The 24,497-nt window shown below is 43.3% G+C and overlaps 1 protein-coding gene and 1 non-coding gene across 6 annotated transcripts in view; one reads left to right on the top strand and one right to left on the bottom strand.

Annotated features, from left to right (window-relative positions):
- CSTPP1 (centriolar satellite-associated tubulin polyglutamylase complex regulator 1) overlaps positions 1-24,497 on the top strand; it is a 184,405-nt gene that overhangs the window by 116,350 nt on the left and 43,558 nt on the right. The gene's annotated exons all lie outside the window — the stretch shown is intronic.
- TRNAA-GGC (transfer RNA alanine (anticodon GGC)) lies at positions 13,435-13,510 on the bottom strand. The gene has a single exon. It is a non-coding gene; the product is annotated as a tRNA-Ala (tRNA).

Genomic DNA, 24,497 nt, shown 5'->3' with positions numbered 1-24,497 from the left:
GATAAAAATCAAAGACATCTGATTTTTTTTAATCCTTCAATTTTCTTCCTCTATATGTTAATACTTCTCTGTATCTTCACTTATCCTCACCTCTTCCTATTAATCCCTCTCTCACTAGGATTAATATCTCCATTCGTTTTTTGGTGTTTTTTTTTAAAGATTTTTATTTATTTTAGAGAGAGGAGGTAGGGAGCAGGAAGCATCAACTCCTAGTTGCTTCCCATATATGCCTTGACCAGGCAAGCCCAGGGTTTTGAACTAGCGACCTCAGCATTCCAGGTCGATGCTCTACCCGCTGCACCACCACAGGTCAGGCCTCTCCATCTGTGTTCTTGAATCAATGTTGTCTCAGTTTCTCTGGGACCGTGCTTTGTCAGTTATCCTCCTTACACTTGCATCTTTAACCTTGCCTTGTCCGTTAACTCCTTGCTATCTAGCCACACATATTTAAGTGATCCCTTAATCTAAAAAATCTTTCAAAAACTACTCACTAAAGTTTTTTTTTCTCCCTTTGATTTTCAAAGCCAAATTTCTTTTTTTTTTTTTTTGTATTTTTTCGAAGTTGGAAACGGGAAGGCAGTCAGACAGACTCCCGCATGCGCCCTGACCGGGATCCACCCGGCATGCCCACCAGGGGGCGATGCTCTGCCCATCTTGGGGCGTCGCTCTGCTGTAACCAGAGCCATTCTAGCACCTGAGGCAGAGGCCACAGAGCCATCCCCAGCGTCTGGGCAAACTTTGCTCCAGTGGAGGCTTGGCTGTGGGAGGGGAAGAGAGAGACAGGAAGGAGAGGGGGAGGGGTAGAGAAGCAGATGGGCGATTCTCCTGTGTGCCCTGGCCGGGAATCGAACCTGGGACTCCCGCACGCCAGGCCGACGCTCTACCACTGAGCCAACCGGCCAGGGCAAAGCCAAATTTCTTAGAAGAGTGCTACATTCATTATTTCCTCTTTCTTACCACCCATTCCTTCACTCAGTGGCCCCTTCTACATTGCTTCCATCACTCAACTAAAAAACTGTTCTCCTGAAAATGATGGATGATCTTTCAGTAATCGTATATTCAAAACACCTTTTCTTAGTTCTCCGACCTGTGACAACCAATACCGTTACCCATCTCTTCCTGAAACTCTCCTTTGGCTTCTGTAATGTCATATTATGCTATTTCTCTTCCTTTTCATACATTCTGATTGTTTCTTCTCTGGTTCTTCTTCCTTCTCTTAAATCAGTGGTTCTCAACTTTTCTAATGCCGTGACCCCGCAATACAGTTCCTCATGTTGCGGTGACCCCAAACCAAAAAATAATTTTGGTGGCTACTTCATAACTGTAATTTTGCTACAGTTATGATTTGGAATGTAAATACCTGATATGCATTATGTATTTTCTGATAGCTTTAGGCAACCCCGCCGGGGTCGCGACCCACAGGTTGAGAACCGCTGTCTTAAATGTTCTGCCCTTATCCCTCTCTCTCACTATACTTCCATTCCTCAGTGGTCTCATCCATTCACACAATCTAACTACTGACTACATTTCCGCTTCTGGTCTCTGTCTCAGTCTTCAATCTCTGATGGACAAGTTCATTTGAGAGGTTTGCTGGCTTTTCAAACTTAGTTGATTCCAAACCAAACTACACTAGTAACTCCTTTAACCAACTCCACTTAACAAACTCACCAAGTCTTCTGCTTTCCGGTTTGCATTTTTTAATAACATGCTTATGCTGCTATTTCTTAGTCTAGCATTTTTTATACATTGTTGTTTTTATATACACTGAAAATATATGTATAACCTGGGGTTTTTAACATAGAAGTTTTATCTCATATATATTTTCATATATCTTATATATTTATATATCTGAAATTCTTTTTAAATTTTAAGTCTTTGATTTATCTTCATGTTATATTCACCTCTCAGAAGGAAGATATAGGAGATAGTCCTGGATGTAATTATGAAAACAATTTTACTGTTTGCTACTACTATTTATATTTTTCTGAAGATGCCAGTCTATTAGGAAGAAGAAAGAAATGAGACATAAAAATTTTACAGGAGAAATTACATTATTTTCAGGGGATATAGTTACTTACCTGGAAAACCCAAGATAATCAAAGTAAAATCTATTGTAATAAACATAATGAAAATTCAATAAGGTGGTTGGTCAAAATACAGTAAAACTAATAATTTATTTAAAAAACAATAGTCTTTATATATTCAGACAAGAAGAAAAAGCCCGTTTTTTAATAGCAAAAGAAGATAAAATACCTAGGAATAAATCTAACAAGAATTTGCAAGAACTATATGAAGAAAGCTTTAAAACACTATTAAAGAACCTGAAAGAAGGCGGCCCTGGCCGGTTTGCTCAGTGGTAGAGCGTCGGCCTGGTGTGCAGAAGTCCCGGGTTCGATTCCCGGCCAGGGCACACAGGAGAAGCGCCCATGTGCTTCTCCACCCTTCCCCCTCTCCTTCCTCTCTGTCTCTCTCTCCCCCTCCCACAGCCGAGGCTCCATTGGAGCAAAGATGGCCCGGGCGCTGGGGATGGCTCCTTGGCCTCTGCCCCAGGTGCTGGAGTGGCTCTGGTCGCAGCAGAGCAACGCCCCTGAGGGGCAGAGCATCGCCCCCTGGTGGGCGTGCCGGGTGGATCCCCGTCGGGCGCATGCGGGAGTCTGTCTGACTGTCTCTCCCCGTTTCCAGCTTCAGAAAAATACAAAAAAAAAAAAAAAAAAAGAACCCGAAAGAAGACTTGGTCATCTGGAAAGGCATACCATGTTCTTAGAAAGGAAAACTTAAAAATCATGAAGCTCTCTGTGCTCCCTAATTTAATGTATAATCAGTATGATCTCAGTAAAAAATACCAACAGAGCCCTGGCCGGTTGGCTCTGTGGTAGAGCGTCGACCAGGCAAGTGGATGTCCTAGGTTTGATTCCCGGCCAGGGCACACAGGAGAAGCGCCCATCTGCTTCTCCACCCCTCCCCCTCTCCTTTTTCTCTATCTCTCTTTTCCTCTCCCGCAGCCAAGGCTCTATGGGAGCAAAGTTGGCCCGGGCCCTGAGGATGTGTCATGGCCTTCATCACAGGCACTAGAATGGCTCTGGTTACAACAGAGCAACACCCCAGATGGGCAGAGCATCGCCCCCTGGTGGGCATGTTGCGTGGATCCTAGTTAGACACATGCGGGTGTCTGTCTCTCTAACTCCCTGCTTCTCACTTCAGAAAAATACAAAAAAATAAAATAAAGTTTCTTCCATGTTGTAACATGTATCATATCCATACCTTATTCCTTTTTTATGCCAAATAATGTCCCGTTGTGTGGATATACCACATTTTGTTTGCCCATTCACCCACTAATAGATAGACATTTGGGCTGTTTCTACTTTTTGGCTCTAATGAATAATGCTGCTATGAACATTTGCTTCTTGTAAGCTCTTTTCATACCTATAATTATTTGCTTAAATTCTTTCTCATCAAACTGTGAGCTCCATGAGAGCATCTCTGTCTTGCCTGCCCCTGTGTTCCTAGCATGTATCCAAGTGCCTGATTCAAAGTATATGTAAATGAATATTTACTAAATGTATTAAATTAAAAAGAAAGTAAAAGACTGGGAAAACTGAGGATTGTGGCAAAATTTTGAAGACAATATAAAAAGTCTCTCTTTTTAAAATATTACATTGGAGCAAAAAGAACAATGAAGAGGTAGGTATAATATTAATGAACGAAAGAAAGAAAACAGAGCTCTTACCTCCTATTTTGATTTAGTCTTTTGAGTCAAAGAGGATGCTCTTTGGACTTGAAAGGATAAAATAAGCACTGCTTCCAGGGAGTGAAATCAAACATCTGATATAAGAAAACACCTAGCTGCTTTAAATGAGTTCCGGCACCTAATTTACATTCCAGGTTTCTGAGGCCTAGTAGTAGGTGAGGGGGCTGCTCCCGGCTGGCGGTCTTGTACAAAGTGCGAGTTTCGGAGGGGGGGGGGGCAGTTTCAGAGGTTTGGAGTCAAGGTGCTAATATTCCAAAGGTCATTTCAGCAGACTGAAGGCTGGTGGCCTTGACATACATCTTGGGTGATAGTCTTTATCTGTTTATTAAAAAGAATAAGTCGTGTGACTATTCAGAAAAGGAAGTTGTATTCACTGTAAGGCTGTCAGAGTTTATTGAAGAAGAGGTGGGGGTGGGGGAGGAGAGAAGAGAAGGAGGTAAGAAAAGAGGGGAAGGAAAAGGAAAAGAGCCCAGGCTTGGTGGGTAAAGAAGGCCTGACTTCAACCCCAGTTCTTTCACTGTTTAGTAAAGTGTCATTGGGCAAATTTTTTAATCTCCATAAAGCCAAATGTCCTTATTGGTAAAATAGAAATAATAAAAAAGCCTACCTCACTGGGTAGTCCTGAGAGTTAAATCAAGTAATAATGCATGTAATGCACTTATTGGTTTATTGAAATTAGTGGAAATTGTGAAGGGAGTGATAATGATGAATGATGGTATGGTGATGATACTAAAGGAGGAGGAAATGAATAGTCAATCAGACTTCCTTTTTGGAGGGATTACTAGACTGTTAAATTGGGAGAGAGCTGCATGTCATATAGCTATACTTATTATATTTGTTTAGTTTAATTGGATTTCAACAAGACCTTGACAATATCTCTGTGATATCCTTGTGAACAAGCAGAAGGAATATAGGCTGAGTGTTATAGAACAGATTAAACAATCATACTAGAATGTGCAAATAAACGGGTTCATGCCATGCTGGAGGGAAGTCTCCAGCAGTATAATTCTGGACTGTGTTTTTAGCCAATCTTTTTTTTTTTTTTTTTTTTTTTACAGTGACAGAGAGAGTCAGAGAAAGGGATAATAGGGACAGACAGACAGGAATGGAGAGAGATGAGAAGCATCAATCATCAGTTTTTCGTTGTGACACCTTAGTTGTTCATTGATTGCTTTCTCATATGTGCCTTGACCGTGGGACTACAGCAGACTGAGTAACCCCTTTCTCGAGCCAGCGACCTTGGGTCCAAGCTGGTGAGTTTTGCTCAAACCAGATGAGCCCGCACTCAAGCTGGTGACCTCGGGTCTCAAACCTGGGTCCTCCGCATCCCAGTCCAATGCTCTATCCACTGTCCAGTCAGGCATTAGCCAATCTTTTTTTCTAATCCTTTATTTCCATAAGAGCATTGATAGCAAGCTAATCAAATTGGGAGAGAGAACTAATAAGCTGGCTGAAAGAAGCAGCACCAGAAAAGGGAGAGTATTATATAGCACAAAGAATATGGGTAGGCCTGACCTGGTGGTGGCGCAGTGGATAGAGTGTCGGACTGGGATGCGGAAGGACCCAGGTTCGAGACCCCAAGGTCGCCAGCTTGAGTGCGGGCTCATCTGGTTTGAGCGAGGCTCACCAGCTTGGACCCAAGGTCACTGGCCCCAGCAAGGGGTTGCTCGGTCTGCTGAAGGCCCGCGGTCAAGGCACATGTGAGAAAGCAATCAATGAACAACTAAGGTGTTGCAACGCGCAATGAAAAACTAATGATTGATGCTTCTCATCTCTCTCCATTCCTGTCTGTCTGTCCCTGTCTATCCCTCTCTCTGACTCACTCTGTCTCTGTAAAAAATAAATAAATAAAATTTAAAAAAAAATTAAAAAAAAAAAAAAAAGAATATGGGTAGGACATGGGTCTACCACGACTAGCTATGTGGCCTTGAGTAAATTATAAACCACCTGAACATTTGTTTCCTCATTGGCCTGGAAATACAGTAATACCAATTCTTCCATGGTAGTTGTGAGAATAAAGAAGAAATGTATGTGTATTAATTATCTATTGCTGTATAATACATTACTCTGGAACTTGGAGGTCTAAAACAATAAACATTTATTAATTCACACAGTTTCCAAGGGTCAAGAATACAAGAGCAGCTTATGTGGGTGGTTCTGGCTCCAGGCCCCTCATAAGGTTTAAATCTAGATTTGGGTCCGGGCTGCAGTCATCTGAAAGCTTGTGAATCGGACTGGACGATCTCCTTCTAAGCTCATTCATATCACGGGGGGCAGAAAGCCCCAGTGATACACCACATGTTCCTCATGATATGATAGTGGCTTCCCCAGAAAACGTGATCTCAGAGAGGGGGGGTGGAGAGAAAGGAAGCCACAGTACTTTTTATGACTTAGTCTCTGAAGTCACACACCATCACTTTCATTATTCTATTAATTAAAAGCAAATTAACTAAGTTTAGCCCATAATCAAGAGGAAAGGAATTCAGATCCACCTCCTGAAGGAAGGGGAGTATCATAGTTTTTTGTAGACATATCTTAAAACCACCACAATATATAAAGTATACAGTGATTAGCACACAGTAGGTGCTTGGTAAATGGCAATTGTTACTATGCTGTTATTAATATACACCTAGTACACTTGGTTCTTTTAAAAGCTTTTGTGGCTAAGACAAGAAAAACTCATGGTTTTTCAAATTCCTAGAACATATAGAGAAAGAAGCACCATATATCACTGTATTCATTACATCTGTTTTTGTAAACTAAAATGAATGGACTCTTTTTGTACTGCATATATTGCAATACTTATAAACATAAATTTTAGTAACACTTAACAAACATACCTAAAATGTATAGTGAGCCTGCAAATACCAGTGACATGGGTAATTTGCATGACAGTTAATCCAAAAATTGATTTTATTTGGTTTTATTAAGAGTTTTATATTTAAATATATATTTACATGCTCATCTGAGAATTCATTGAGTTTTAATTGTGAAGTATACCAGTTTATCTGAGTGTCCTGCTCTCCTTTCCATTTAAGAATGAGCCACAGCTAAGACTGACAGAGAGGCCCTGGTCTACAGCAAGGATAACAAGACTTACTAGTTTACACACCTTCCCTGAGTGTAAGGAGTAATTTGGGGGAGGGGGGAGCGAATCAACAAACGAAAAGTGTTATATCAACAAAGGGTTCAATTAAACAAGAGAGTTGATATTGACAGTAAAAGTTTAGAAGTAAGAATTAATATGACTAAATCACTGGGTAATCTGGATTTCCTCTGTTTATGTATGCGTTTGTGGACACAGGTACATAATGTCCAACATTGGTCTCAAGGATTGTCTGATGTTCGTTGTAAGCAAAAACATAAGAACCCTGGAACCCCAGGTGGACAGATAATTTACTGGGCCACTTTGGTAAGATAAAATCATTAAATTCAAGGTATTGTCACCCCTTAGACTGGTTAATTTACTAGTGCTTTGATTTGCATGAAGCATTTGACAGATCCTCAGGCTAGTGTCTGACATTATTGAACTCTCCTTAATATCTCACCAACATAGCGATCAAATTTCTAAGATTTTAGAACATAGTCAGCAGTAGTAGGAAGTAAAAATGGTCTCTGAGAAGCCATTGTTTATGGAGTTTATATGTGTCTTTGCAGATGAGGCAGGAAGCCTCACTTACAAATGCTTTACCTCAAGTACTCATCAGTTCAGCACCAGAAGATAAAAAGGGGTGGGTGGGGTCTAAAGTCATGCTAGCCTTAGCCACTGGCAGTTGTGATAAATGTCATCAGAAAAGAGAGTCACTAGATATCCCAACAGTGAGGAGAAAATCCATATAAAAAACAAACAAGAGCAGCCCTGGCCGGTTGGCTCAGTGGTAGAGCGTTGGCCTGGCATTCAGGAGTCCCGGGTTCGATTCCCGGCCAGGGCACACAGGAGAAGCGCCCATCTGCTTCTCCACCCCTCCCCCTCTCCTTCCTCTCTGTCTCTCTCTTCCCCTCCCGCAGCCAAGGCTCCATCGGAGCAAAGTTGGCCCGGGCCCTGAGGATGACTCCATAGCCTCTGCCTCAGGTGCTAGAGTGGCTCAACAGAGCAACGCCCCAGATGGGCAGAGTATCGTCCCCTGGTGGGCATGCCAGGTGGATCCCAGTCAGGTGCATGCGGGAGTCTGTCTGACTGCCTCCCCGTTTCCAACTTCAGAAAAATACAAAAAAAACAACAACAACAACAAACAAACAAGAGCCTGACCAGGCGGTGGCGCAGTGGATAGAGCGTTGGACTGGGATGCAGAGGACCCAGGTTCGAGACCCCGAGGTCGCCAGCTTGAGCGTGGGCTCATCTGGTTTAAGCAAAGCTCACCAGCTTGAGCCCAAGGTCTCTGGCTCGAGCAAGGGGTTACTTGGTCTGCTGAAGGCCCACGGTCAAGGCACATATGAGAAAGCAATCAATGAACAACTAAGGTGTCACAACAAAAAACTAATGATTGATGCTTCTCATCTCTCTCCATTCCTGCCTGTCTGTCCCTATCTATCCCTCTCTCTGACTCTCTCTGTCTCTGTAAAAAAAAGAAAACCCACAAGAGAAAAATCCATATTAAAAACCAGGAAACAGTATTTTAAGGTCATTTACTATGTAGGAAATAGATGGCTTTATCAATCTTTATGTTCTTCAAAGGTATCTTACTATTATGGTCTAAGACAATAAGCAATATTCATAATGTTGAACCAGAGTTAGTAAACAAAAGGTAACATATGTTCACTATTATCTTTTTAGTAAAGCCAAGGAAGTTTATGATACAGTTTAGAGATACTTGTATCAAATGATAATTTAACAAAGACATAACAAAGAGGTATTCTATTTTGAGAGAATATCCTGTCCTATGGCTATCCTATGGCTATCCTATATCCCAGCCTTTCCTATGGCTACAATGGAAAAGGGAAAGTAATGTGACCAGTGTTGCTAAGACTATAATGAAAAGAAATCCCCAAACGTCTAACCAATTACTCATGACCCACAAAAACTAAACAAAACAAAAACCAACTCAGTCAAAGGTGGACGAAGGACTTCAATAGACATTTCTCCAAAGAAGATAAACAAATGACCTATAAGCCATGAATGAAATGAAAATATGTTTAACATTACTAATCATTAGAGAAATGCAGATTAAAACTGCAGTGAAGCCTGACCTGTGGTGGCGCAGTGGATAAAGCGTTGACCTGGAAACGCTGAGGTCGCCAGTTCGAAACCCTGGGCTTGCCTGGTCAAGGCACATATGGGAGTTGATGCTTCCAGCTCCTCCCCCGTCTCTCTCTCCTCTCTCTCTCTCTGTTTCTCTCTCTCTCCCTCTCTCTCTCCTCTCTAAAAAATGAATAAATAAAATAAAAAAATTAAAGAAAAAAAAAACTGCAGTGAAATACTACCATTAGGATGGCTACCATGAAAAAAAATAATAGCCCTGGCCAGATAACTCAGTTGGTTAGAGTATCATCCTTAAGTGCAGAGGTTGCCAGTTTGATCCCCAGTCAGAGCACATACTGGAATAGAATGAGGCTCCTGTCTCTCTCTCTCTCACTAAAATCAATCAATAATTTTTTTTTTTTTTTTTTTTTTTTTTTCATTTTTCTGAAGCTGGAAACGGGGAGAGACAGTCAGACAGACTCCCGCATGCGCCCGACCGGGATCCACCCGGCACGCCCACCAGGGGCGACGCTCTGCCCACCAGGGGGCGATGCTCTGCCCATCCTGGGCGTCGCCATGTTGCGACCAGAGCCACTCTAGCGCCTGAGGCAGAGGCCACAGAGCCATCCCCAGCGCCCGGCCCATTTTTGCTCCAATGGAGCCTTGGCTGTGGGAGGGGAAGAGAGAGACAGAGAGGAAAGCGCGGCGGAGGGGTGGAGAAGCAAATGGGCGCTTCTCCTGTGTGCCCTGGCCGGGAATCGAACCCGGGTCCTCCGCACGCTAGGCCGACGCTCTACCGCTGAGCCAACCGGCCAGGGCTTTTTTTAAAATGTATAATAATAATAGCAGGTGTTAGCAAGGATGTGGAGGAACTGGAGGCTTTGTTCACTGTTGGTAGGAATATAAAATGGTATACTTTCCACAGAAAACGGTACAGTAGTTCCTCAGAAGATTAAATATAAAATTACAACATCAGTTTATCAATTGCAACTCTGGGTATTTGGCCAAAAGAATTGAAGGCAGAGTCTCAATGAGAGATTTGTACACCCGCGGTCATAGCAGCATTATTCACAATAGATAAAATGTGGAAGCAACTCAAGTGTCTATCTGCAAATCAGTGGGTAAGCAAATGTGGTGTATACGTATAATGGAATATTATGCAGTCTTAAGAAAGACGGGGGTGGGGGGAAGAAAGACAGGGAATTCTAACATGCTACAACATGGATGAATCTGAAGACATCATGTTGAGTGAAATAAGCTAGTCACAAAAAGACAAGTGCTGTGTGATTCCATTTATATGAGGTGCTTATGGTAGTCATACTCATAAAGACAGTAGAATAGGCCCTGGCCAGTTGGCTCAGTGGTAGAGCGTCGGCCTGGCGTGCAGAAGTCCCGGGTTCGATTCCTGGCCAGGGCACACAGGAGAAGCGCCCATCTGCTTCTCCACCCCTCCCCCTCTCCTTCCTCTCTGTTTCTCTCTTCTCCTCCTGCAGCCAAGGCTCCATTGGAGCAAAGATGGCCCGGTCGCTGGGGATGGCTCCTTGGCCTCTACCCCAGGTGCTAGAGTGGCTCTGGTCGCGACAGAGCAACGCCCCGGATGGGCAGAGCATCGCCCCCTGGTGGGCATGCCGGGTGGATTCCGGTCGGGCACATGCGGGAGGCTGTCTGCCTCCCAGTTTCCAGCTTAAGAAAAATACAAAAAAAAAAACAAAAAAAAACACCTTTATCTGGATATTTTTAAAAATAAGATATTTTTTATTGTGTTAAATATATATAATAAATTTACTATTTTAACCATTGATGTGTATAATTGAGCAGCATTAAGTACATTTACAATGTTGTGCGGCCATCACCACTATCCATTTCCAGGACTTTTTCATCATCTGAAACTGAAACTCTGTGTTCTGTTAAACAATAACTCTTCATGCTTCCCTACTCAACTCCCAGCCTTGGTAACCTCTGTTCTACTTTCTGTCTCTATGAATTTGCCTATTCTACGGACCTCATAAATGTGGACAGATAATTGATTTTCAGCAAAAGTTTAATTGCTTTCTTGTCTGGAGGCATGAGTCTGGGTGAAGGGGAACAATCATTAATTGGGTGCCTTGACATGACAAGCCAAGGTCACATTCAGATTTGCTGGGTTTATCTCAAGCAATAGAAAATTGTATTTATAAACTTGGGTGTCATGGAATTGTAAAGATCCCTTTCATCCTAATTACAGTCTATTCATTCAAAATAGTTACTGATTAGTTAGTGATACTCAATCTGATTTTCTCATAAAAATAATAAGCATCTTTTTTGTGTGTACAAAAGTTGTCTTTATTACTATTTTTTTCCAAAGTTAGAAGCGGGGAGGCAGTCAGACAGACTCTTGCATGCACCCAACCAGATCCACCCGGCATGCCCATTGGGGACGATGCTCTGCCCTTCTGGGCCGTTGCTCCGTTGCTGCTGCCGGAGTCATTCTAGCGCCTGAGGCGGAGGCCATGGAGCGGTCCTCAGCACCTGGGCCAACTTTGCTCCAGTGGAGCCTTGGCTGCGGGAGGGGAAGAGAGAAACAGAGAGGAAGGAGAAGGGGAAGGGTGAAGAAGGAGATGGTCACTTCTCCTGTGTGCCCTGACCGGGAATCGAACCCAGGACTTCCACACGCTGGGCTGACGCTCTACCCCTGAGCCAAGGCCTCCTTTTTAAATAATTTTTTATTTTTCACTTATAGTTCACATACAATATTACATTAATTTTGGATGTACAACATAGTGATTAAACACAGGGGGTCTTCAGGTTATAACACAGTTCCGTTCCTACGACAGTGACGTAACCCAAATTTTGGTGTTTGAGGCACAACCTAGCCTAAATCACTTACCTATCCTAACACAGTTATAAAATCATAATCTAGAACATAAAACACAACTAAGCCCCAGAAAAAGAAAAAAGACATAAATATAGGAGCCATGATAAGGGCCAAAATGTCACCAAACAAAGCAACACAAACAGAACACATGTGCTTTTAACAGCCCAAAATGGCGTAGGTAAGTGTCCTGGGGGACGTCAACTTCCTTATTCATATGCCATGTCACTGCATATTGTTCTGCCTTGCGCAACCAAACGAGTTCGCCCACATAGTCCATAAGAAGGCTGTTAATGGTATAAGCCGAAAAGCTCATGTCTCAATTTTTTAAAGTTTTCATGGGAGTGACTCAAAAAGTCATATGTTGAGACTGTTGTAACCCAAGGACCCCCAGTGTATAACTTCTGCAATGAGCACCTCAATAAGTCTAGTACCAATCTGACACCATACATAGTTATTACAATATTTTTGTGTGTGTGTGACAGAGACAGAGAGAGAGAGAGACAAACAGACAGACAGACAGACAAGGACAGATAGGAAGGGAGAGAGAGATGAGAAACAATTCTTCCTTGTGGCTCCTTGGTTATTCATTGATTGCTTTCTCATATGTGCCTTGACCAGGCAGCTACAGTAGAGCAAGTGACCCCTTGCTCAAGCCAGTGACCATGGGCTCAAGCCAGTGACCTTGGGCTTCAAGCCAGTGACCTTTGGGCTCAAGCTAGAGACCATGGGTCATGTCTGTGATCCCACACTCAAGCCAGCGACCCCATGCTCAAGCTGGTGAGCCCACTGTCAAGCTGGATGAGCCTGCACTCAAGCCACCAACCTCCAGGTTTCAAACCTGGGTCCTCCACATCCCAGTCCGATACTCTATCCACTGCACTACCACCTGGTCAGTCAGATATTACAATATTATTGACTATATTTTCTATGTTGTACTTTACATCCCTGTGACTGCTTTTATAACTGGCAATTTGTATATAAAATGCATCTTTTAAAAAAAATTCCTTCTCAGTTATATCATTATAAGGTTTTTCTGCACTATCAAGGCCTACCAGAAAAAAAAGAAAATTACTATTAAAATGGTTCCAAAATTCAAACACCGAGTTAGGGCTTTATAGTTTCTTTTTATAATAGTCATCTACTTTAAGCTCTTGCAAACTTGAAACTTCAAGTCATCCTGTTTGCAGTATTTAGTACTTGACTACAGCCATTTTGGCTTCTTCCACATGCCCATCAGTAATATTGCAGCACATAATTATGTGTTTTGCACAAAACTATGTAACAAATAGTACTACCTGTACTTAAATCTTGCATTGTAAAATTATTATTATTATTATTATTATTATTATTGTATTTTTCTGAAGCTGGAAACGGGGAGAGACAGTCAGACAGACTCCCGCATGCGCCCGACCGGGATCCACCCGGCACGCCCACCAGGGGGCGATGCTCTGCCCACCAGGGGGCGATGCTCTGCCCCTCAGGGGCGTCACTCTGTTGCGACCAGAACCACTCTAGCGCCTGGGGCAGAGGCCAAGGAGCCATCCTCAGCGCCCGGGCCATCTTTGCTCCAATGGAGCCTCGGCTGCGGGAGGGGAAGAGACAGAGAGGAAGGAGAGGGGGAGGGTGGAGAAGCAGATGGCCGCCTCTCCTGTGTGCCCTGGCCGGGAATCGAACCCGGGACTTCTGCACGCCAGGCAGACGCTCTACCACTGAGCCAACCGGCCAGGGCCTGTAAAATTATTTTTGATATCTGTTCCCCTGAGGTTGAACCACTGTATTTTGATAAACCATTGATTGGTCTGTTAGGTCTTCCTATTTATTTCTGTTCTCCACCCTCAAAAAAAGTATTCTAGCTTCTAATTCTCAAATATTTAAGGGCTCTTCTGATAACCGATATCAGGGGTCAGGAACCTATGGCTTGCGAGCCAGATGTGGCTCTTTTGATGGCTGCATCTGGCTCGCAGACAAATCTTTAATAAAAATAATAATAATGTTAAAAATATAAAACATTCTCATGTATTACAATCCATTCATTTCCTACCACTCATGTTCATGGTTACGGGTGGCTGGAGCCATCACAGCTGTCCTCCGGACGACACCAAATTTTTATTGGATAATGCGTAACATACACAGGTCGTTGTATGGCTCCCATGGAATTACATTTTAAAATATGTGGTGTTCATGGCTCTCTCAGCCAAAAAGTTTCCCGACCTCTGACCTACATCAATCACTGTTTGAAATTGACCCTTGGATTCTGTAATTATGTTGGTCACAGACCTTTGTAACTTTGAATGATTTATCTTAAAATTTTAACTTTCCGTACCACTGTTCATTGAGCATAAAACCAGGATAATAATACCACCTGTAGAAAAAAGTGATTCAGAGAGTCAGTTTCCTTACTTATATGTGGATGGGAAAATGCCTTCTTACTCTTCCTTCTGAATTCTTCCTTTTGGTTCCTGGCCCAGGGGAAGAATTGCTCTTCTTGGCAGCATCTATATCTGCCAAGTGGAACTCTACCGCAGTGCCTTTGAAGTGGTATAGCCTCTATCTTCTATCTGTGTGCTTGGAGGATCTGGCTCCCTGGAGAATCCCAGGAGGCCCCACCCACACCCTCTTTGAGAAGTTCTTTTCCTAAGGTTGTATTCAGACTTACATCAATATGCAGAGGAGACATCCTTCCTACCAAAAGCTTGGTTTTTCTATCATAGTTGTGGGGAAGGAGGTGAATGGGAAACAGGAACTGTGTATAATATTGGCAAAAATGTTTTGAGCATTTGGATAAAAATATTTGATAAGTACAATCTTATTTTTATTGCCTTATTATACTGCTTATTGGAGAATGTGTTTTCTTTGGTCACCTGCCAGTGAAAAAGATTAGCCTCTTCCTGCCCTGGCTGGATGGCTCCATTGGTTAGAGCATTGTCCAGATACTCAAGTTTTGTGGGTTCGATCCCCAGTCAGGGCACATATAGGAATAGATCGACATTTCTGTGTCTTTCTCTCCCTTCTTCTCTCTCTAAAATCAATAAAATTAAAAAAAAGACTAGCCTTTTCCTGAATCTAGTATTGTGTCTTTAACTAGTTTTTTTGGTAGAATCAGACAAACACTGCTGAAATGAACAAATCAAGATTGCAGCATGGTGATGCTCACGTCTATTCACCGTCCTTTCCAGTTCATTGACGGCTGCTGCTGCCAATCTGAGTAAGATTTTGTAGGGCTCTCTGTCCTCACGCAGTCCAAGTTGACGTATTTTCAATTTAGTTCCTTTACTCTGATGTCCCAGACTTTGAAGGATTTGCGCTTTCCCCATATGTTTCTGTTTTGTGGCATCTAGTAGGAAGTGATCTTTTGTTTAAAGGAGTCTTCTGTAATGAAGAGTCACTTTTTAGATTTTCATACCTTGTGTCTTCTAGTTTCTCATTTTAGTCCAGAATAGTTATAATTTCATTTTCTTTGAGACTAAGTGTCAAGTTTTGGTGTGTTTTGTTGTTGTTTTTTTGTGGGTTTTTTTTGTCCTCTCTGAAATTTGTTTCCAGTACAAAGCAAAAGAAGCCCTAGCATAATATTGTATTTCTGTCTCAGAAGCTAGATGAGCTTAATGTATATAGTACTTTGATCTTGCCTTAATGTGTTTGTGTTGATCTAGGGTGTATCTTTTGGCTCTGGAAATTCTTTATTAAAGTTAAAGCCGTTTAACCCATCTTTAGCTCATCTCCATTTCTTCAAACAAAAAGGAAACAAACTTTGCAGTGTGAAGGATTGAGGTCACACATGAGGGCACATTTATTAGAGATGATGTAGTTCAATGTCCTGCTGAGTTCCTAAGCAGCGTTGCAAAATGTCCTTCCACGAAGCTCTTTGTTTTGTTTTTAATAGAATAGAGTCTGGCTATGAGGAATAAAATACATACACAGCCACTTGAAAGTATGAGATGGACAAGTTATCTCTTGAAGTCACTTACTCTTTAGAACAAATAAGGTGTATTTTGTTCTGAGGGAATTTTAACACTGGTTTAATTGGGAGAATTAAAGGAGCCCCAGGCTAGTCTACAGAGGAGAGCTCATTTAGACAGTATTTTTTATTCAATTGGTCAGCCTTTAATTCCCACTAACTTATGGTAAATTTCAAGTATGAATAGTTCTAAGATGTGGTAAGTTTCCATGACTGCTAAATAAAATATGAGTTTCTCGTGTTACTTGAAGACTATTTGTGGGAGGTCTTATTTGGGTCTTTGCATCTTATGAGGAGCAAATCATGGTTTTAATACATCTCCTGAACCCTACAAAAATTGTGCTATTCATCTTACAAAAGAAAACATTTGTGTACCTCCCTATATGGCATTCTATGCTACCTAAGCCATTTGCTTGTGAAACAGTAACCTTTAGGACAATAGCCTGGTTCTCTTCCTCTCTTCTCATCAGTCAGTTCTTACCTGTTAGTGCCTTCCTTTGCTTTTCTGCTCTCAGATGGAGAAATGGGGTTGGCAGAGGCAGACAACCTTTGTAAACTTTTCTCTAGCAGGATACCGTGATCCTAGATTAAAGTAGGAACCAGAAGACATAAGGTCTAGAAATTCTCAGAGTGACCTTGTATGACAGATGAGATTTTTATATGAAGAAACACTAGTCCCTGTGACCTAAATTAAGCTACGTAATCTCTCAATGTCATTATTTCTCTGCTTGTAAAAGGGGAATAGCAATAACAATCACTATCTTCCTCTGGAGTTTGGGAGAAATTTAATGAGATAATGAACTTAATTCTACTCTTACAAGGGAATATATTGTTGACTCTTAGAAGAGTGAACTATTTGGGGGTCCCTAAGGGACCTGACAATCTATTACCTCTTCCAGCACTAAAATAGAACTATTGTAAAAAGCTAACCCACTGCCAAAAAGTAAGCCATTTATTCTGTGGATAGATCAGGCCCAATGTGAAACCAAGGATTTTGATCTCTTCTTGGGAAGAACTATCACTAGATAGGCACAAAGATGTCCTTTTTTCTTTCTTTCTTTCTTTTAAATCAGAACAGAGGTATAATTGTGTTCAGTAGTTCACTTTTGGAGAATGTTAGGTTCAATTCTGGAACACATTAAATCAGATGATATACTTTTTAAAAGTCTCTAAAACATGCATTCTAAATGGGAGCAATATTACCCCTAAGGGGGCAAATACTGGTTCTTTGAGAGGCAAAAAATATTAGACATTACAGTGGTTTGTGGCCCTCCAGTATAATACATACACACACAGTATATATATATGTGTATATATATATATATATACACACATATACATATATATACATATATATACATATTTAATACGATATATATTTTTTATATATTTAATACCATATATATATATATATATATATATATATATGGTATTAAAACTTCATAGGGGTGGACACTTGGGAAAAATGTCTAAAAACGTGGGGGGTGGGCAATAATGAAAGGAAAAAAAGGCTGAGAAACACGGCTTTAGTCTAGGACAAGAATCTAGTTGTCAGCTAATCTCCCAGACCTGTTTGTCTCTGAGCATAGGTGAGCTGCAGACTGTCAGGCCAAATGCACATTGCTATTGATTGCTTCAGTCCAACAGGAACTGAGTTCATAGAAAACTTGAAAGCGATGAAATTCGTACCCTAAGGGATGATGATCTCAGACAAGCAACTCAAACATAAAATCCACCCGTTAGAACCAATACTGTGTACTTAAATAAATGTGGTTAAATCTTTTAAGGTAAGAGATTCCTTTTTTCTCCTGCCTATTTAGCCTCACCGAAAGACACATCAAGGGTAGGCGTGATCTTCAAAGTACTTCACAGAAAAAGCCAGATTGGGAGAAGGGAGAGGGTGTGGACCCTGCCGGCAGGAAGGGAATAATTATCTAAATAGTATTGTGAAGTGCAAAGCAGCAAAGACAAGAAATACAGTGGGAATTGACATTTAAATATGTAAGACATATTAAGTTTGATGTTGCTGCTGATATTAATAAAGATTTGTATATCCAAAATATTTCCTTCCATCATCCTCATGTCTTATATAGGGTTTCATACCTTTTGAATGGATGGGATGACCCAAAATTGACTTGCTATGTACTATGAAATTTGGAACAGGCTCTGTATTCTGTTAGGCTCAGAAGCCCTGAACTAATAGAATGGCCATATTGACAAAAAAATTATATATATATATATTGGTCTTAAGGTTCTTTGTTGCTTAATCATCCTATTCTTTGATACTCATACCCATAACCTGTAGAAAAAAGAAACGGTGACTATTCTTCTTTGCTTATCCATTTCATAGTGATGCCCTGGACAATGAGTACTCTTTCTCCAAGCCAAGCATTTGCTAAGAATTAGCTGCTCTGGCCCTGGCTGGTTGGCTCAGTGGTAGAGCGTCGGCCTGGCGTGCAGAAGTCCCAGGTTCAATTCCCGGCCAGGGCACACAGGAGAAGCGCCCATCTGCTTCTCCACCCCTCCCCCTCTCCTTCCTCTCTGTCTCTCTCTTCCCCTCCCGCAGCGAGGCTCCATTGGAGCAAAGATGGCCCGGGCACTGGGGATGGCTCCTTGGCCTCTGCCCCAGGCGCTGGAGTGGCTCTGGTCGCGATAGTGCGACGCCCCGGAGGGGCAGAGCATCGCCCCCTGATGGGCAGAGCATTGCCCCTGGTGGGCGTGCTGGGTGGATCCCTGTCGGGCGCATGCGGGAGTCTGTCTGACTGTCTCTCCCCGTTTCCAGCTTCAGAAAAATACAAAAAAAAAAAAAAAAAAAAAAGAGTTGCTCTGGGCATTTAATTGCCTTACAGAAATCTACCCCAGTCCCCTTTTTATTGATTTCTTAAGATCATAGAAGAAATGAAATGGATTAGAGAGAGGCCTCAAGCCTTCTGACACCCATGAGGCCCACTCATCTCCACCCCAACCCCTAATTCCAAACTCTAACGCAGTGTCCTGCTCACAGTTCCTCAGATCCCACCCTTCAGCTTCTCTCTCTTACCGCTGGGTGGGTGTAACCAAACCTCAGCCAGGTCACACCGAGGCCCCAGCAGCTGGGCTTCTCTCTCTCCCCCACCACATTGCAGACATTCTTTTCACATCATTTTGTCCCCTCTGCTGCATTCCCTGCATTTGGCATTATTCCTTCTGTGCAACCTTCTGTTTCAAGGGACAGGAGTTTGCCAAGGAGATGCTGGCAGAGAAGGTCCAGTACTCTTCTTTCTATCTGAAGAGCCCAGTGTCACTCATTAGCATATGAGAAGAATGGTTGTAAATAAACATCAAATGAGGTTAAGGAGCTGCAGCTCGTCAATATTAATGAAGTCCACCTCACAGCCTTGGAGCGAGGTACTGATGGCTCTAATCACAAGAGGCAGTTTCATAAGGCCCGGGTTACAGGGCAAGAGGGGTTAGAGCTAGCCTTCTGATGAATGTTTGTCATTTTACAACCCCAGGAATGCTGCAGAGAGAGGCTGTCAGATACCAGATCTGTGTTTGCGAGGCGCCTCATGTGTTCAGATTACATCTGTTTGTCTAAACAGGTGGAAGGCTAGAGGAAGAAGAAGCTGTATGTGCTAACCCGGTCTTCGGGGTGGGAACACTGCAGTTCCATGTCAATCTGCAGCTCCCCAATCAAAAATGAGGTCCCAGAGTCCTAGATTCGGTCTCCCATTGCTCCTTTCAGCAGTGACCCCATGGAACTCACTCTCGTTTCCAGCGCAATGATGGAAGGAAGATCTGGAGACCGTCTAAGCCCAGCCTCATAAAGCGATGCAGACACTCTGTTTCATGTAACTCCTGTGCCAGCTACCAGCGAGGACCCTCCACAGAGCCATGTTTCATTCCTGGGCCTATATTAAGATATAAATAGTAATAAGTACAGTTGTCATTTATTGAGCACTTACTGTGTCCCAGGCACTATAGTGAATATCTTGTTACGTTATACAATCCTGTGAAGCTGATTCACAGGTGAGGAAAGTGAAGCTCACAGATCTTATGTAGCGCATCTAACATCACACATGTTGCAAGTAACGCCGAGGTCTGAGAGGCCCATGCTTGTAATCCCTGCACTCTCTGGCATCCGAGTCAGTCACGTGAAGTATGTGAGCTTTTGCTCTTCCTTCTCTTTTGTAAGGCACGTGCCCTTTTCTTTCCAGCTGAAGAGACCAAACATAAATAGTTCTCTGAAAGTAGAACCAGAGGACTTTAGAATGAGTTTTTTAAAAATCAAAGCACCTCTTTGAAACCATTTTTAGAAGGAAACTTTGATTAAATGTGTTTTTCTTTTTAATGTAAATTGGGGCAGTGGTATATGTGTTTTGAGTGTGTGTGTGTGTGTGTGTGTGTGTGTGTGTTAGATGGTAATGATACTGATTTACCCACCCTATCGGGCCAGTGCCTTTTATGATGAAGCACACCCCTTGGGTGAGGTCAGTGACGAGGGGACTCAAAGAAGCCGCTTGGCTTCATGGCTGATCTGAGCCTATGATCCTGGCTCAATTATAGGCTTTCAACAGTTGAACCCTGGTTTATTGCCTAAAGTTCATACTATCAGCTTCTTTATCTCTGATTTCCTTGGGGCAGGAAGGAGAACCTGATGCCTCATCAAATGGTTGTTATCACAGAAGCTACTACACCTTTAAAGACAATCGTTTTTAAAGAGCGACTCTTAGTGAAAGGATCTGCTAGTGACAGCCACTTATCTTTCCTCTCCTCTTCTCTCTGGAAACTCAGGGACCTTACTTGGTCATTTTTACTTAGGCAAAACGCCCAGGAATGTTTCCACAGAATAGCACCCAAAGCCCACCCATGCAGGAGCCCTTCCCGCCACCAAGGTAACCAAGACTGGGAAGCAATTGAAACTGGGCCTTCCTTTCCCAGGCCTGTGGCTGTCAACTTGGCTCAGAAAGAGGCAGACTGATGACTTTGTCTCCTCACCCAGTCACACTACCACACAGCTCTCATTTGAGCCTGAAGTCACATGGTTATGCTGCTTATGGCCAAACAAGGATGCGCTGTTTCCAGTTCTTTGCACCCTGGGTTTGGCCCGGGCATCCTTAGTTGAAACCATCAGGGCCCCCAAACCCTGAAGCTTTTCCAGGGACAAATTGCGTGCAGCGGTGGAGAGGAGGAGCTCAGCTGTGCAGCGAAGCAGTGGATGGTGTGCAGTCGGGGTGCTGGCGAGAGCCAAGGGGTTAGTTCATTGCTGCTTTGTATACTCAGGCACACCAGAAAACTCAGATTAATAGGCTGTTTATTCTTCAGCATGTTCCTTGAATCAAAGGCTCTGGACGGTATTATTAAAGAGTGTTTGTGAGAGCGCCCTGGAACACTCCTCCTGGGCTCCGCTCACTGAAGAGGAACGATTGAGCCCTTTCATTTCCTGGGCAGCGTCCCTCACGCTCATTGCTCACTGTAGTGTAAAGGTCTGCGGAACCTTTGTTAGAAACGGCATCTTTTGTTCTGTCTTTATGAGGTGCCATCACCTACAGCACCTTGGTGTGTTGGAGTCTAATTATTTAATGTTCTTGTCTTCGAGCTACCTGAACCCGATGAATGCAATCACTCCACCACAGGGAGTTTTTGTGGGGTTTTGGAGTCTTTTGGTTTTGTTTGGTTTGGTTTTGTTTTTGTTGGCTCTGTTAGGCACTGGGTCTCTGTTTGGGCAGTACTGTCATCTATTTTTTCACGGCTGTTTAAAGGAATTCTGCGGGGGTGGGGGGAGGAAACGTCCACCTGAACCCTATTCTGTGAAGCCAGTGAAGTGTTTTTGCCTATTAGAAGAGTCCCCTGAAATGTAATGAAGTGTCGTCTTCCAACCTTAGTATTGAAGGATATTGAATTCTGAAAGAATCCCTTCCTCCACTGCCACCCCCTCCAGTAGAGTTTATATGGAGAACGCCCTAAACTTCGGAGGGAACTGCTTCTGCCGCTGCCCTCCGGCCCCCTTTCAGCAGCAGCACGCCACCCCGTGAGGAGCCACTGCACCCTGCTCCCTCTGCCAGTCACACTCTTCCTGTGGCCTGGAAAATATAGTATCTCAGGCCGCCCACAGCTTCTGTTATTGCAGAGGTGCTGGAAGCTCCTTGTCACTATAGACAATGCAAACGCTCTGCACATTATGGACGCCCTTTTGTATCAGACAAACGCAGTACAAATCATAAGCAATAGTTCTGAATCTGGCACAACCCTTCTTTCCAGAGGCCGGAAAGTGAAATTGAGGTCGTGTGTTTGGGATTAGAGCTCTAGAAACCATCTGGCATCCCACAGCCCAAGTCCCCCCGGGGAGGTGCTCCTAGAGCATGGGGACCCTCCTCCAGAAGACGCTGTCTTCTCACGTCCCTCCGAACCCAGCCCAGCTGTGTGGATGAGGACGCTCTGCCGCATATACACCGAGACCAAGATGTATATACACGCCCTGGCGTTTCGCCTGGTTCCCTCCGTGCAGTCCATCTGTTTATCCAGTCCCAAATCCCAGAAGGCAGTCACCAAAAAGTAAATAGTAAGAAGGGACACTTTTCTTTCTTTCTTTCTAGATAAACATGTTCCAATGAACAAAACAGCTTTTACAAACACATTCCATCTAGTAAATCTTACCTAACAGCTGTGTGAGAAGAGCTTGGAGCAGAGAAGTGAGGCATGGTGTGTGTGTGGGGGGGGTGTCTCAGGACTTAATTTGGAGAAGGAGAAAATTCAGAAATCCACAAGGCCCGGGCAATTCAGCACTACCTACTTCTTGATAGGTGGAAATCAGCTTCTTCCCTTCATTCTATCCCCTCATCCCAAACCTGGGACCGGTGGTGGGCTTGCCAAAGATAAAAACCTGGCTGCAAACATCAGTTTCTTTAGGGACCCGGCCTGTGTTTCCGAGTGCCTCTCCTCTCCCACTGACCCTGCTCTCCCCCACTCTCTCTGTAGTTCTCTTCAGGGGTCTGACAATGGAATATTGCCCTGGGGCATCCCCTCTCTGCTTCACATGTGCCCCTTCGGCTAAGACAGTGGAGGACTGAGCATAGAGCAAGACCATGGATTCTGCAGATCAGGGACAAGCGCAAGAAATTGACCTCATGCCTCAGAGGTGGCTGGATATTTGTCTCTGTTTGATGTCGCATTGGCTAACTGTACCATTCAAGAGTTGTTTTTCTAAAATGTTCTCCTCACTCCTCATTTGCGGGTCAGATGCTTTGGATAATCCAGTGGAATTCTCTCTGCTTGACTGCTGGTTGCTGCCAGGCGCAGAGTGCTGAATCCTGCAGTTGGTGACTTGAAATGATGATGTGTGATGCAGTGCTGCGATACAGACGTCCTGCACTCGCTCACACAGGCTGCTTTGCCAGTTAACCAGGGTACAGAACTGCGGCAGCAGAGGGGAATAAAGCACCTTCTACAGCCCTTGCCTTCTCTGCCCTCTGGAATCAGAGTACCTGCTTAGGCTCCCACCCTTCCCAATGCTAGTATGTGTCTCCAGTAATCGGTAAATCTTGGAATTCTGTTTCATTCTGCATTATTCCTTTCCCAGGCCTCATAGATAGTACAATTTTTTTTTTAATAAATTGTAAGATGGCAGAGGCAAAGAAGTAGCATGTATGTGCAGAATAGGACAGTGGGAAGCAAAACACGCTTGTTACTGGTTCCCATCTCTGTCTTTGCATTTTCCGTTTTCTCTCACCCCAGCTTGCGCACTGGCTCCTCCTCCTCATCTGGCTGGGTCTCAGCTCAGATGATGCCTTCTCCCAAGAGGTCGTCCTTGACCACCCATTTAATGTCCCACCCTGAGTCACGCCATGTCACAGCACCGTTTTACTTATGTCATTGCTTATCACTTTCTACAAGTTTCTTTTAAACATTTTTATTGATTGATTGATTTTAGAGAGAGAAACATTGATTTGTTGTTTCACTTATTCATGCTTTCATCAGTTGATACTTGTATGTGCCCTGACCAAGGATCGAACCCACAACCTTGGCCCATCGGGAAGATGTTCTCACCAACTGAGTACCCAGCCAGGGCTCTACAAGTATTCTATTTGTTTTGTCTACTTGTTTATTGTTTATCTCTTCACCCATACACACACTAGAATGTGTGTTCTATAAAAATAGGGATTTTTGTCTGTCATATCCACTGCTATTTCCACAGAACCTAGCATAGCCCCAGGAACATAGTTGGCACTTAATATTTGTAAACTGAATAAATACGTAGGAAGGTAGCAATTAAGAACCTCTTGCCTGACCAGGCGATGGCCCAGTGGATAGAGCATTGGACTGGATGCGGAGGACCCAGGTTCAAGACCCTGAGGTCGCCAGCTTGAGCATGGGCTCATCAGGTTTGAGCAAAGCTCATCAGCTTGGACCCAAGGTCGCTGGCTTGAGCAAGGGGTTACTTGGTCTGCTGTAGCCCCACGGTCAAGGCACATATGAGAAAGCAATCAATGAACAACTAAGGTATCACAAAGAAAAACTGATGATTGATGCTTCTCATCTCTCTCTCCATTCCTGTCTGTCTGTCCCTATCTATCCCTCTCTCTGACTCTCTCTGTCTCTGTAAAAAAGAAAAAGAACCTCTAAAGCAGGCCCTGGCTGGTTGGCTCAGTGGTAGAACATCGGCCCAGTGTGTGGAAGTCCCAGGTTCAATTCCCAGTCAGGGCACACAGGAGAAGCAACCATCATCTGCTTCTCCACCCCTTCCCCTTCTCTCTCTGTCTCTTCCTCTCCCACAGCCATGGCT

Source organism: Saccopteryx leptura, chromosome 1 (assembly GCF_036850995.1).
Source record: "Saccopteryx leptura isolate mSacLep1 chromosome 1, mSacLep1_pri_phased_curated, whole genome shotgun sequence".
Taxonomy (NCBI): domain Eukaryota; kingdom Metazoa; phylum Chordata; class Mammalia; order Chiroptera; family Emballonuridae; genus Saccopteryx; species Saccopteryx leptura.
This window is presented reverse-complemented; position numbering and strand designations above follow the sequence as displayed.